At 44.6% G+C, this 14,874-nt stretch overlaps 1 long non-coding RNA gene across 1 annotated transcript in view; it reads left to right on the plus strand.

Annotated features, from left to right (window-relative positions):
- The window catches only part of LOC144118914 (uncharacterized), a 28,138-nt gene continuing 13,264 nt past the window's right edge, over positions 1 to 14,874 (plus strand). Inside the window, exons 1-2 of the long non-coding RNA XR_013312186.1 lie at positions 1 to 55; positions 118 to 271. This is a non-coding gene — a long non-coding RNA (uncharacterized LOC144118914). The remainder of the gene's footprint in view (positions 56 to 117; positions 272 to 14,874) is intronic.

A 14,874-nucleotide genomic window follows, 5' to 3' on the forward strand; every position in this document is an offset into this window, starting at 1 on the left:
GGTGCAAGAACACCTAAAGAAACTAAAAATGTGCCAGTGCAGCGAACAGCAGCAGGTACGTGAAATGTAGTGAGGTTCAATACTGTCATACACAAGGGCGTTTTTAATGTCGTGTAGGTGTGCAACTTGGACGTAATGGCAGCAGCAGAATCGCCTGAACAGCGAGACGCGCCAGATGAAGGGCTGCAGAGCTGGCTGCAGCTGGAGCAACTGCAGTGGAGCAACTGCCTCCTGTAGTCTGAGCGCAGCACAGCAGGGGCTACCAGTGCAAGTGAGTGGCACACATAATATATGTATAGTTAACTACCATTATTGCTGTGTAGTGCCGAAAGAGACCTAATGGTATTAGGTGCACCGAATGTTGTTTAGTTTGTATGAAGTTCAGTCTTCCAGTGTGACAGAGGTAGAAGATCAGCCCATTTGCCCTGAATAATATTTTCGTGGTTTGGCTGTTATAATGTAGGCCTGACTGTATTTGGAAACAAGCTCTTATTTAAATCACGATTCTTCACGAAAGAAAACTAGCAGCCCTAACTATAGTTCGTGGAAACATACATTGGCAGTGTGTTTTTAGAATATTGAAGTCAAGAGTTAGACGGAAACCTATCTGGTCAGGATGATGCATGACAAAAAATAAATGATGCCGACCAAAAGAACGAAGACAGCGACATTTCGGCTTCCATACGGGAGCCTTGTTCACAATGAGGACAAAACGTAGAATCGACGTCTTAAAGGGGTCATGACATGGTCTACCAAAAAATCTTGGTTTTACATAGCAGGTACGAGCCACAACGTTGTTATGCATACCTAAAAATGATGTAGAGCTGTACTTGCGCATTTGGGCTGGCAATTTCAATTAGAGTTATCGGCTCTAATCCCCTCCCCCTGATAGCAACAGCCATATTGAAGCAGCCTAGCTGAGCTGTCATAAACTGACAGTGCCGTTGTCTGCTGCAAGATGCGCGAATACCATTTTAATTACTCTACACAGAATGATGGGACGGATAGCTGGCACGTCCTCAAAAATACATTTGTTACAGCGGTGGTTATTACTATTAATTCAAAAGTTATTCTAATGGGAACCCTAACGAATAATCTCATATGGATGCATATGTGTCTCGTATGAATTTATATGTGTCTAGTATGTGGTCATAAGAGTTGATATGTGTCCAATAAGTGTTTCGTATGGGCTGATATGTGTCCCTAGTATCCCTCGTATGGGTTTATATGTGTCCTTCGTATCCATTGTATGGGCTGATATGTGTCCTTCGTATCCCTCGTATGGGCATATGTGTCCCTCGTATGTCTCTATGTGCTGATACGTGTCTATCGTATCAGTTTTTTGAGCCGAAATATGGATTTCGTAGCACCCTAATGGGCCGATGTGTCTTTCGTATCACTCATTTGAGCCAAATGAAGCTCTCGTATCACTCATATGGGTGAACTGCGTGTCTCAGTGAGCTGATAGTCACAGACCCGAAGACGACAAAGTTGGCAGTGGCGTGCACGGAGCGCTCGCGCTAGGCCCACCGCCATTAAATCACTCCATCGCCATATGTTATGTAGTACTCTTCACCTGCTTGTCGTCGCGTAACATTTGGCGTGAGGTGCGGAGTTCATCCCCATTTGGTCCTGGAGCTTCGGTGTCCTGCGTGTGCCGTGGTCGTCAGTCGTGTGTTCCTGCCCGCACCGCCCGGTTGTGCCCCAGCCCGCCAGACCAGAACCTACCATGTCGTTCACCCCAGCATCGCCCCCTGCCCCGGCTAGAAGACACGACAACTTGACGACGCCGCCGCTACTCGAACCTATGACCCCACCGACCCTAGAAGTCGCCAACATATTCGAACACAGCCCCTGCCCATGCCGTTCGGTGTGTTCATGGGCCTCGGCCGTCGGCTCAAGGTGACCTAGCTAGCTACGGCCCGGAAGCTTCCTGGACCAGCGCTCATCTGATCATCATCTGTTCATCTCTTTCATCGTGACGGCAAACCCTACATATTCTTCTCTTCTGTGTTCATCCGTCCTGTCACGCTCATCGTCAGGCCCTGCGTTTCGTCTTCACTGCCGGTCTTTCAGTTCGCGCGATCGGGACGATCGCTCGGCAGCCCCGGGTAGTGTCACGGACTCGAAGACGACAAAGTGGGCAGTGGCGCGGCACGGAGCTCTCGCGCTAGGCCCACTGCCATTAAATCATTCCATCGCCATCTGTTATGTAGTACTCTTCACCATGCTTGCCGTCACGTAACAATATGTGTGTCTTTTATAAGGCTCGTATGAAATTAAAGGATAACATTTCATCTTGCCTTTCACGCGGTGCACTTGAGCTCATAATTAAAGAACACAGGTGATCAAATTAGATCCCTCAAACGTGGTGGGATGTTAAATCCCAAGTATAGTACCATTTTACGCTGTATCAGCTTGGCACATGAATGGACATGCATATGGCATTCCAATACTGTCCTGTTTCAAAGCTACATCTCAGCTGAAGCGCACACATTCAAAAAAAAGTTTAGAACACCCTCAGGAAAAGTAAAATTAAGCCAAGGACACCATTTAAAACACAATAGATAATGAGGCCACAAAACATTGGCTCATGGGATAAATGACTCAAGTAGCTTCCAATAATAAGTAAGTGACTATACAGATGCAAAAATTTCCCATACATATATCCCAAGCTTGAGAGGTGTGTTGAATAATTTGCCTCCTTGTCTATAACATGCTAATTACTGAAAGTGAAAGATATTATAAACGAAGCTTCAGATGTCTTTTTTCAGAGGTGTAATTCATTTTTTGATATCGTCCCCCACTTACACTAATGCCCTTGCATCATCGATGCATTATTGTTGTTTACATGCCCTCAGAGAAGAATGAGGCTGATGGCCCCAACTGGACACTAAAGATCTTAAAATGTTTCTTCAGCTACGGCATAGCCAGTAGCTACAAGGCACTAGGTCAGAACTATTGGTGTGTGATGCAGAACATCCCGAAACTGCAGCTTATTCAACATGGCGGTATTGCCACCTAACTTGTTGTCATGCCAAGCATTGTCACATTAAATGATGAATTTTTTTAGGACAAACTTTAAGAAAAAGTACACGGTCCTTCAGCATCCTCAAGTTCAAGAATGCCCGCAATAACCGTCTGCTTAATGTGACAATCATCACAAATAAATTCATCCACATGTGCCACGAGCTCAGATGCGAGATGCAGACAGTGGGCATCCACTGCACTCCTCGTCTTTCACACTCAACACAGCTGGATCTTGCATGTACGTACAGTTTGTACCCACCTTCTGACTGGAAACATAACATACCCATTACCATAAATTGGACTCATTCGATGGTGGATAATGATAGGGAGAACACCTTCTGCCATCCAAAATTTGGTTTCGAAAAACTGTTATAACCGTACACTGATGTATACTAACATTTTCATTGTGACAACTTCAATATCAGTGGTGCCATGTGCAAAATGAAAATATGAAAAGTGGGAACATCAAACTTTCTTTTCATTGTAACGTCTTTCCCTTTCACGAGGTTATAAATGTGTTACAGACCAGGAGGTAAAAAATATACTGATCACCCCTCGTATAAACAGAATCCACCAATACCATCTGTTTAATGAAACAAACCTACATAATACACAAAAACACTACATATATACTATATCATGGAACAAGAGTAAGAGTTTTGTACGCAGACCACACGAACAACACAGCAGCAAGTGACATACAATAATAGCTACATTTCTCCATATTTACTATACTCAAATACAACTTAAGAATAAAGTGGCAGATGCCTCTCAAAGGACCAGGCATTGTAATGAGCAAAGAGGAGGAGGGCACAACCAGCAGTGCATGAGAGTTTTGATGATGACGATGAGATGTGAGCCCGTTAACAGGCCATTGTGATCCATTAAACGTCTGCGTATACAAGCCGAGCACATCGAGCACTGCCACAATGAGATTAGCAAAAATGAGAATGACAATGTCTTTAATGAGCTATTGTAGATGCCATGGTAGAGGGCTCCAGATTAACTTCAACTGCATATGCGCTGACAAAGCACAGCAAAGAGGCGTGTTTTCCACTTCACCTATATCAACATGTGGCTGCTCTCGCCTGGATTTGACTCAGCTTCCTTGGGCATAGACCACAATGGAGTGAATAAATGTCCATCCAAACAACTGTGACGTGACAACTAAAGAACTGAATATGGACAGGTAATGACAAAAAGAAAAGTGGGCCATATATGCCCTCTTCAATGTGTGAACATGTCGCCCATCTGAAAACAAACATAAAAATAAAAAGACATGAAGTGTCACCTGCTGAAGAAATAAACAGCCAAAACACTAGTACACCTTCATTCACAGAAATGGAGCTACCTGTCACAAGGCAACGGGTGTGGTAGGCATGCAGCAACCCAATTATATAGTGTGCGCCATCCTGATTGGCTCAGGTTGTCGTACCTTCCATGCAAACAACTTGCGAAGTGAATTATAGAGAAGCATTTGCCACTTCATTCTTGAGTTGTATTCAACTATAGTTTACACAACACACAAAAGAAAATACTGCTTCTCAAAGGAACACTAAGGACATGTCCACATAATTTCTGTTCTTAGTAAAAATATGTTGCATTGGCCCTTTCTAACCATTCTGTTATTCTGTTAATCATTCTATTACTAGGGCCGCCTACCCGTGTGTGTTTTTTTTTCTTGCAGAAATGAAGGCTTTATTTGAGATATGTCAATAAAAGAATTCCAAAAAGTTCCTATAGTTCGACGAAAGCTATATATTCGGAAAAAAAAACAATCCGGTATACACTGCGAACTGCCTTCAAAGATCTTGCCTGACCGAATGCTGTGTCGGATCGAACATCTCTCAGTACACCTCGAACGTTTCAAACTTGTTTACCAATAGACAACAGCTTGCGACCAATATCAGTTATACAATATGTGAGATATACCCACTCCAGCGGGCCGATCACGTATCTATAGGGCCGCTTACACATGTGTGTTTTTTTCTTGCAGAAATGAAGGGTTTATTTGAGATATGTCAATAAAAGAATTCCAAAAAGTTCCTATAGTTCGACGAAAGCTATATATTCGGAAAAAAACAATCCGGTATACACTGCGAACTGCCTTCAAAGATCTTGCCTGACCGAATGCTTCGTTGGATCGAACATCTCTCAGGACACCTCGGACGTTTCAAACTTGTTTACCAATAGACATCGGCTTTGCGACCAATATCAGATATAAAATATGCAAGATATATCCACTCCAGTGGGCCGATCACGTATCTATAGGGCTGCCTACCCGAATTCAGGTGGGCTATACTCAAGAACCACGGAACAGGGGGGCGGCAATGGGGAAGGTCGCCTCTCCCCCACATTTTTCAGGGGGGATTTGCCCCCCCCCAATCTCCATTTGCTTCTACTTGGATCAGATTTCTGAAAATTGAAACACATATTAGTTCTAACCTCTTTTAATTCAAAGCACAGTGGGGCTGCATGAGCTGCTTGGCTTAGTAGCCAGTTGTAAAACATTTGGTATATGAGTAACCTAAACCGGTCATGTCTCTACAGAATTCGATCGACTATATATCGACCTGACCGTGTACATGATCACGATTAGCAGAATTTAAACAAACTATGCACAGGCTTTTTTAATGGAATTGATCACTCCTCGTGCGTACAGCTTGCCACCTATAAGCTCCTCATTTCAATGAATTTTATATTGCCATAAATCTTTGCACCGTTTGTTCGTTCGCACTCAGAACCTCCGGCACGCGGCTTTATCATTTTGTTTTGGAATGCGAGGTGCGACCAGACTTATGCCGTTGATCATGGCCACGTGCAAATGATTCCACATTTTTCCAGATTCTTGCTGCTTTTGGTTCTCTATCTCGAAGGTTCCTTGCCAGCTTTAAATTCAGCACGACCAAGAACTGCATGGCATTCAGGTCGATGACCGCCGAGCACGCATGATTAAGCCTATTGCAGCCGCCGAGTAATTCAGTTCTTAGTGGGCGTGAGTCAGCCCCTTAAACAGTTAATTTTGGAAGCCTTTTCGTTGTCTTCCTGACAGCTGGAGTGTCGTCACCGCATCGTGATACTTTGCATCAAGCTTTGAACATTGAATATATATATATAAATTTTATTATGTAAATGAGCAATAAATAAATAAATAACAAAATAAGCTGGAAGTCCTGCCCTCCCACTAAAAAAAAATGAGTTCCGGAGTCCCGGGCTATACTAATTGTCTCTAGCATAGCCCAAACCTTCACCCGCTGCCATTACGACCCGGACGCGACAGCGGTGTGCCAGAGAACACTGCGAAACTATAATTATAGAGGTCCTCGATCACCTCGATCGAAGCACCTCGATCGAGGGCGCGGTTGTGCTACCCAGTTCCGCGTTCTAGCGCACACTAGCAGTTTATTTTTGAGAGCCTCTTCCTCCTCGTACCTTGCACACTTCTGATTTCTTAACAAAAATTCTTTCAGTGCATCAATTTACCTATTCAGCAATCTATATTTCCCCCTCTGCTGGTCCTAAGTCGCTGATTTCAGGTCAGTGGCAATATAGTACTTATGATATCTACCTCGCACCGTGCCAGAAAATACTTTTTTGCAGCAATTACAGACTTTTCAAGCACTTGCTGTATTTAGGGGAGTTCTAAAAGAAGTGTTTATTTTATCGTAGATAACACAGAAGTTGCTGTTTACAGCGCAGAGAACAGGGAAGGGCCCAGCGTTATTTATGATCAAGAGCCGCGCAACAGGAGTTTTATATTTCGAAACCGAAACTGAAAATGTTCTAGCGTCGTCTGACGGCTAGGCCCAGACTTTATAGGTGCTTCCTGTTTGTCGTAAGCCACACAAAACTTTCTGCTTAAAGCACTAAGTAAAAAGCGCAAAGCACAATCAGGCACCGCGCGCCACTATAGCTTCCAGCTTTGAAACCGAAACCGAAGGCGATTTGTCACATAGCGACTACTTTGTTTAATGCAGTGGCGATAAAAAATCGCAGAACACTTCAAACATTTAGGTTACAGCGGTACCATAAAGCTCATACATGATAGAGCCCACAGAGTTACACTAAGCTACCCTATTCACACTCTATGGGCAGTCACAGGTGCAAGACCGATTTGAGGGGCTAGTTGGTTCTGCTTATGTTGGACCAACGCTCTGTGGCACAGCTTGACACGGAACTCATAACTATTTACCCTTCAAAGTAGCATTTGTAACTTTTCAACTATAAGTATTTCATGGTGTGTAGAGCCCCGCGTCGTCTGCTACTACATGCGGTCAATCAGCAGTCAACTGGATGGCCGGATGCGCTGCACGAGGAGGCTGCGACATGGAGCGATATAGAGATCACGGTCGGAGACGCAAGTTCTGCCGCAGGAAACAAACAGACGAAATTGAACGAATAAAACGTATTTATTATTCTGGTTTGTAAAGAAGAGGTCATCATCATCATCGTATGCAGCGCCCTGTGCGGTGCGCGTCGCCAAGCCAATCCAAGTCTGCGGTCATTTGCGTCCAAGGTTTGCGTTATCACTCGTGTCGGTATGTGTGGTTGTTACAATTATTAGATTGTGTGTTTTGCAGCCACATGTGACACTTCCACTATAGGTTCGTCAGCTGCGGCGAGCTATGCGTACGTGAAATACTTCGACCGACGGCGCAAAAGCTATCGTACACGTCTCTTTGTCATCCTTGTTTCCTTTGCGCTACACCTATCCATGATGCCTCACCGACTGGCGTTAGCGACCTGGCGAAAAAAAGGACGTCTACTGGCGCGGCGGAAAAGATGAGAAGGCATTCTATTCCTCCCAAGTAATGGAGCTTGGAGGTGAGTTTTGCAGTTACTTCGCTATGTGGTCAGATTTCAGAAGTGCCAAACGTGTGATGCGTGTACAGTCAAGCCTAACGCTTTTAGCAAAGCTTGGTGGCGTTTTACATAAAGTCGATGCACATGCTTTTTTACTGTTGCGAGCACTTGCAGAACGCTTACGATACCACTTCCTCTGTGATTGCGATCCGAGCACAGAGCAGCCTAGCGCACGCTTTCCAAAGAAGGGAAAAACTGCGTGGTCGCGTTGTAGCAGGTCTCGACGTAAGCGTCACTCTGAGCGAAATAATATATCGCGATTTTTTTCATGAATTCAAGCAATTGCATGAGGCAGGGAGAAATCGGCTGTGTTCAGATCTGCTAATTTCTCGCATCATATGATTTTTTGAAAGCAATGAACGCGACACACTAACTGATCCGTTTCCGTAGATGCCCTGTGTTTGCTGTCGCTTTCATTATTTTATCTCTCATTTCTTGTGTTCCAGTAACAACAGCGGAGCTTATCCAGAGGATGTCGAAGAGAAAAAATCACTGCAATGGACCTTGAAAAGTCTGAGCCAGCAACAACAGTTGCACAGATACATGTATGTACTGAGCGAATTTTTACTGCGGATGCCTCTGCTACTGCCACTCGCACGCTTACCAGTCGCAATATGTACATTACATAGCAGCATACTTCAGAGCCGGACAGGCATCTCTGTTTGTGTGTCTAAAATATTTATGGTTGCGAGAAGCAGCCAGGCTCCCTTCAGCAACAGAGAGCTTTGTAGCGGATCTTTGAATTGTAGTATAGAGATATTGCTTAAATGCTACCATTGTAAAAGATTGCGTACGACACTAGAGAACCGCATGTGGAATGGAAGCATCGTTCTGTTTTTTGTTCTCTCATATATTGTGTGCTTCATGTCAGGTCAGAGTTTCATTTTTCGTATTGCCTCCTCGCATTGTTGTATAAAATATTTATTTTTGGGGGGAGCAGCCAGGCTGCCTTCAGCAACAGAGAGCTTTGTATCGAGCCCACTGATACGGCGTTGCGGGACAGCGCACTTCTCTCATTGCAGCACGTTGTCTTAGCTTCGGCTTGCAACTCGGTGGCCTGTTTTCTCAGTGCCACGATACTGGTTAAATATATGTACTGCTGGAAATTTATAAGCCCTTCTATTCTTCGGTTATGCGGCTTACCAAAGCGCATCTGACCACATGAGACACGGATAGGGCCTCTGATAATTATTATTCACGAAGGGTGATAATTAATATTGACGTGTCTATCGAAAACACCGGTGCCGCGCTGTGGGCTACAACTGCGGTGGGCTCTCTTCGGTCGGGGCGGCTCTTGTCAAGACACGATTAATTCCTGGAAGGCACCGTTCCCCTCTTCCCGTCATCTGTTCATCGTCGGTCGCTTCTTGCAGGGAACCAGTCAAAGGGGGAAGGTCATTTGAATTGAGCCGAGCGTGGGAAGAACAGGCTCCTTCCCAGCTAGTCATCCTTTCATTTTGTGCAGTCGTCGGCCACCTGATGATGCTGTCGAAATTGCCGCTGCTGTTGCTGCGCCACCGTGGTCATCCCTGTCGATGGGATCTGCACCTTAATCCTTTTCGGCTGGTGTGCATTCCGATCATAACAGGCCCAACCCGGACGCCACCGAAAGCTCCCCATTTGACTTTCAAACAAAAGGGGTGCTGTCTACTCTTGTAAACGGAAGGGCAGCCACACAGAACAAGCAGGGATGGAAGACTAAAGCTAGTGGACCAAGCGGAAGGGAGAAAAACCTCTTGAGAGGGAATGGAAGGAGAGGAGCATGGAAAAGTAGCTTGTTTGCCATATATGTAACTCCAATATAATGCCTTTTATTAAAGAATTGTTTGCGGTTGTCCGTTCCGGGGACCGTGCCTCAGAACAACCTTGGTAGAGGACATTTTCAGCCAGAGGGTGGTCGAGGCCCTTTAAGTAGTGGCTGCCGGCTGGCGTGCATGTGTGCTCTGCCAAATTTGTTGTTCAAAATTTTTAATCTCTACGGAGGTCATTTTTATTTGGCAGCTGAAGATGAAGCATAACCTTGCGTGTGCCGATTCGGTCGTTGCCATAAAGCTTGGTGCTCGGGTCTTCTGCCACAAGTGCTTAAAATACCTGAGAAATACCGTATGCATACTTCACCTTGCATTTGACTCATCAAAAAGAAAAATTTCCCAGTGTGGATCATCATGCCTGCACACACAGTGCGGGGCCGACATGCAAGGCCAGATTGTAATGCCTTTCATTCGAGTGCTAGCTCTGCAGTAAAAGCGATATCATACAGACACGACGTGCAGCTAAATTTGTACAGTACACGCACTTCAGAAAAATGTTCAACCAGCTGATATGCACGCTTGTCAAAATTATGCGTGCATTACTTGCTGGCAGCAATATTAACAGCTGGAGGGCGGCAGACTACAGTTGAGCGGAACATATCCTGATTGCTTTCTGCTTACAGCCCACAGGAATTAGTTCACAAACAGAAATTGCAACTACCCCAGGAGAGTCAGTATAGGCAGGGTCGATCATTGGCACCCAAGTAATTAGTGTGTAGTTAACAAATATGCAATAATCTGAGACTACAGCATGTTGTTTGAGCAGTGCATGCGCAGTTTTTCACTCCTCCTCATCATCATCAGCCTCACTACACCCACAGGGCAAAATCCTCTCCCATGTCTTTCCAATTAACGCTGTTCAATTAACCCTCCTATGTGGTGTCAAATGCAAGTCTTTAGAGTGCGACTGCCCGTCACATATGCTTTTGAGGATATCTCGAAGCTTACATGCAGACTTCACGACAGCACACAACGCACTGAAGGACATATACTTGCGTTGTTGCCGCCGATGTATACATCTGAGTGCAAGAGTCCGTGGCTGCCCTGAATAACTAACGTCCTTTCTTTCGCTCCCAAGGATCAGATTTCTACCGTACGCATGCGAGCAATGAGACGCAACAGCACGCAAAGCAGCAGAGGGCACTGGCCTTCCGTGATCCATGGACGGCCTTGGCGCCATGATTGCCAGCAGGCTGGTTCTGGCGGCGACCAGTTTTTGTGAGCATGATGCACCTTCCGGTCAGGAGTGAATTTTCTGGCAGCGAACAGGCTCTCCGAGCACGGCAATTTGAAAAAGCCCAATGATAATTTAAAGATGTATAGACACCTAATTTTGGTGGCATGTTTTCTTCTCTACAATGATTCAGAAGGCACTACTATGAATGAATCATCATGTTGTGTTTGCCTGGGACCTATAAATAATTTATATTCGAATTTTTCTGTCATACTGTCTCGGTTTCAACAGCAGAGTGAAGATTTTGACATCAGAGAGGTTATATGTAACGTGAAGCATGGAAAAATGCGATATAATTGCTGCTTGATCGTTTTAATTCACTACAGTGTTGAAGCCAGCCTTCCTCAATAGTAGGAATGACAAATGTAGCAGCACCGATTATATTGCAGTTTTTCATGCCTCGCATGACCTATAAGCTCACTTTGACGTCATAGTCCCCATTCAGCTCTTAAAACTGAAACAGCGCGAGAAAGAAATTCGACTATAACCTATTTAGTAGTCATGGGAGAATCTTCATCATCATCAGCCTGATTACACCCACTGCAGGGTGAAGGCCTCTCCCATGTCTCTCCAATTAACCATGTCTTGCCAGCTGTGCCCACCTTATGCCTGCAAACTTCTTAATTTCATACGCCCACCTAACCTTCTGCCGCCCCCTGCTATGCTTTCCTTCTCTTGGAATCCCTTAAGGACCAACAGCTATCTTACCTTCGCATTACATTCCCCGCTCAAGGCAATTTCTTACTCTTGATTTTGGCTGGGATGTCATTAACCCGCGTGTGTTCCCTCAACCACTCTTCCTGCTTCCGGTCTCTTAAAGGAATATAGACACCTAATTTTGGTGGCATGTTTTCTTTTCTTCAATGATGCAGAAGACGCTACTATGCATGAATCACCATGTGATGTTTGCCTACGACCGCTAAATAATTTATAATTGTTTTTTTTCCTGTCATGCTCTTTCAGTTTCGGAACAGCCAAACGATGGCTCTGACGTCAAAGAGGGCTTTTTCTTCACGTGAGCCATGGAAAAATGTCCATAGAATCGCTGCTTCATTGTTCTAATTTACTGCAGTGTTAAAATCAGCCTTTCTCAATTGCTGGAATGATCACAAATGTGCACGCAGCGAATATATTGCTGTTTTTTCATGTCTCGTGACGTGTAAGCACACATTGACGTCACTGTCCTTGTTCAAGTGTTGAAACCGAAACTGGACGAAAAATAAATGCTATTATAAATTATAAAGCGGTCGTAAGAGATTACTAGCTGCTACTCCATGTATAATAATGCCTTATGCATCTTTACAAACAAGAAAACACGCACACAAACGGTAGGTGTTATACTGCTTTAACGTTACGCCTATCATTTTTCTTTCCATGGCTCACTGCGTTGTCCTCAGCTTAAGCTGAACCCTTTCAGTTAGCCTCCACGTTTCTGCCCCATAGGTGGGTACTGGTAAGATACAGCTGTTGTACACATTTCTCTTGAGAGATATTGGTAAACTGCCATTCATGACCTGAGAGACCCGGCCATATGCGCTCCATCGCAATCTTATCCTTCTAGTTATTCCCTCATGATCCGGATCAGTTGTCACTATTGATACCTGCCTTAAATAGACGTATTCCTTTACCTTTTCCCTTACCTCGCTACCAATTGTGAACTGCTGTTCACTTGCTAGACTTGAGAATAGTAGAATACCACAAGGTAATCCATGTATAATAATGCCTGATGCCTCATTAGAAAGCAAAAACACAAACCCAAAAGATGGATGTTTATACTCCTTTAAAGCTAGTTGGTGCATTACAGAATGCGAGTCACCAGTGTTACCAGTCAAACCCTTTAACATCATATTTTCATCTGATGATTGAAATCAAGTTTTTTTGTGTTCTAGTTAATGGTATTTCATTATTTCTTTGCTCCTTTTTTGGAAAAATTATTTCTCGGGACTCTGACCAGGCTCAAGAAGTGTAATGTTATAGTAAACTGAATATGTTTGAAAATCCTCTGAAGTTGCCCTTTAATTTACCTTGTACATTAGTCTTGTAGCAAACGTGAACACTTTTCATACTTTGAAGTCTTCCACTAGCATGGATCCTGCTGCACCACAAAACCCGGATATCTTGCTGAGGTTAGCAGCCAGGTATGAAGGTGTCGCATATTTAGAATGTAAGACAAATGGGCTTTGATGCCCCATCGGCCAGTGCTGATAAAGGAGCAAAACACAGACGGAAGACGAGGCTGACAAATTTCAGTTTGGTGCTCAGGTACGCTTGGCTACCGGGGTGCGCCGTGCTAACAAAGATTGTGGCCGTCCACACTTCTTGTTTGATTTGCGTCTTTACACTTGTGGAGGGGCTGGGTGCGCCGTGCTAACAAGAAGTGTCGACGGCCACAATCTTTGCTAGTACAGCGCACCTCGGTAGCCAAGCGTTCCTATGCGCCAAACTGAACTTTGTCAGCCTCGCCTTCCGCCTGTGTTGTGCTCCTTCTTCAGCACGGGGCGCTGGGGCATCAAAGCCCAATTTTCGATCTTACAAGAATGATTTTGTAAGCTTGAAATGCTTTTAGCTCTCATCCTTGATAAATGCAGGCAAACAATCTAGAAGCTGGGAACATGGGGATGAGCAAATGGGAAATGGGAAATTTTCTGCCCGAATGATATGAAGCAGAAAAAAAATTGCCTGCAGAGCAGCCCTAGGCACAATTTTAACCTGTGGCAGCTCAGAGCAGCTTTGCTTAACGATGGTTTTGTGGTCGAAATGCAGTTTTTGTTTGTGTTCTAGTTGTTGACGTTTCATTATTTTGCAGAATTATTTCTTGCAACTGAGACAAGGTTCAAGAAGTGTATTGTGATAGTAAACTCAAAGTGCTTTAAAATCCCCTGGAGATGCCAATTAAAGGAACACTGAGGAGAAATTGAAGTTGGCTTGTATCGATAGAATATAAGCTCCTGATCACAAAAACGCAACTCTTACTGAAAAACAAAGCTCTTGTAAAGTAGAAAATAGCAAGAACCAAAATACAGGTATCGCCGCCACAGGGCAATCTCGCAAGTACAAGCGTGATGACGTCATTGGACAAGAGACGCCACGGAGGAATTTTCCTTCCTACATGAAGCTGCGAATCTCTGAGGCTGACAAAGGAAGGTTGCGCGGTTCAATATTGAAGTAATTTTTGTTTTAAAACCGATATTGCACTTTTATCACACAAGGAAGACAGACAAAAGACAACCTGAATGTTGGAAGCAAAGAAAGCCAATGCTTGGCGGCGCCACAGGTTGCCAGGAGAGTTTCGACTTGTTGTGGCGCTTCGTGTCTATGAGCTTTGTCTGCCTCATGGTTTAGTTTTTAACGCATCTCGATTTACAAGTGCCGAACAGCAGAGGAACTCCGTGCCGCTTGAAGTGCTAGTTAACCTTTGAAGGAGCCTGTTAAGGCAGGTCAGATGATTGCCGCGGTCGATGAAAAACCATGATGGCATGATGGTCGGTGATCGTACAAGGCAGTTAGCAGTATAAAGAGCACTTGTGTCGTCGTACGCTCGCCCGGCGAAACATTCCCGGCTGTGCCAGTCAACTTCAAACTTCTTAATGGAAATCATTTATTAGGGACGGGAGACAAGGTACAAGGCAGTTAAAAAAAATTGATGGCCTTGCTGTGTTAGGCCAGGATATACGTAGCGAAAGCGCGGAGACTTCTGGATCTGAAGAGTGCACTCACTAGATGCGCCTTTATTTATGGTTAAATCTTGAGCCGTCGTGGCGGAGTGGTAGAGTCCGCCTCAAACTACAATGGCCCTGGTTCGATTTCGAGCCTCGGCACAGGTTTTTTTTTTATTCAGTGAGTGGATGGGGGTTTCAGTGGCGCGCATAGATGCCGCCACCGAATACGTTGGTTAGCGGATAAGCACAGGCTCTGTTAAAGGGGCAGTTAGGAGAA

The sequence above is a fragment of the Amblyomma americanum genome, chromosome 1 (assembly GCF_052857255.1).
Source record: "Amblyomma americanum isolate KBUSLIRL-KWMA chromosome 1, ASM5285725v1, whole genome shotgun sequence".
Taxonomy (NCBI): domain Eukaryota; kingdom Metazoa; phylum Arthropoda; class Arachnida; order Ixodida; family Ixodidae; genus Amblyomma; species Amblyomma americanum.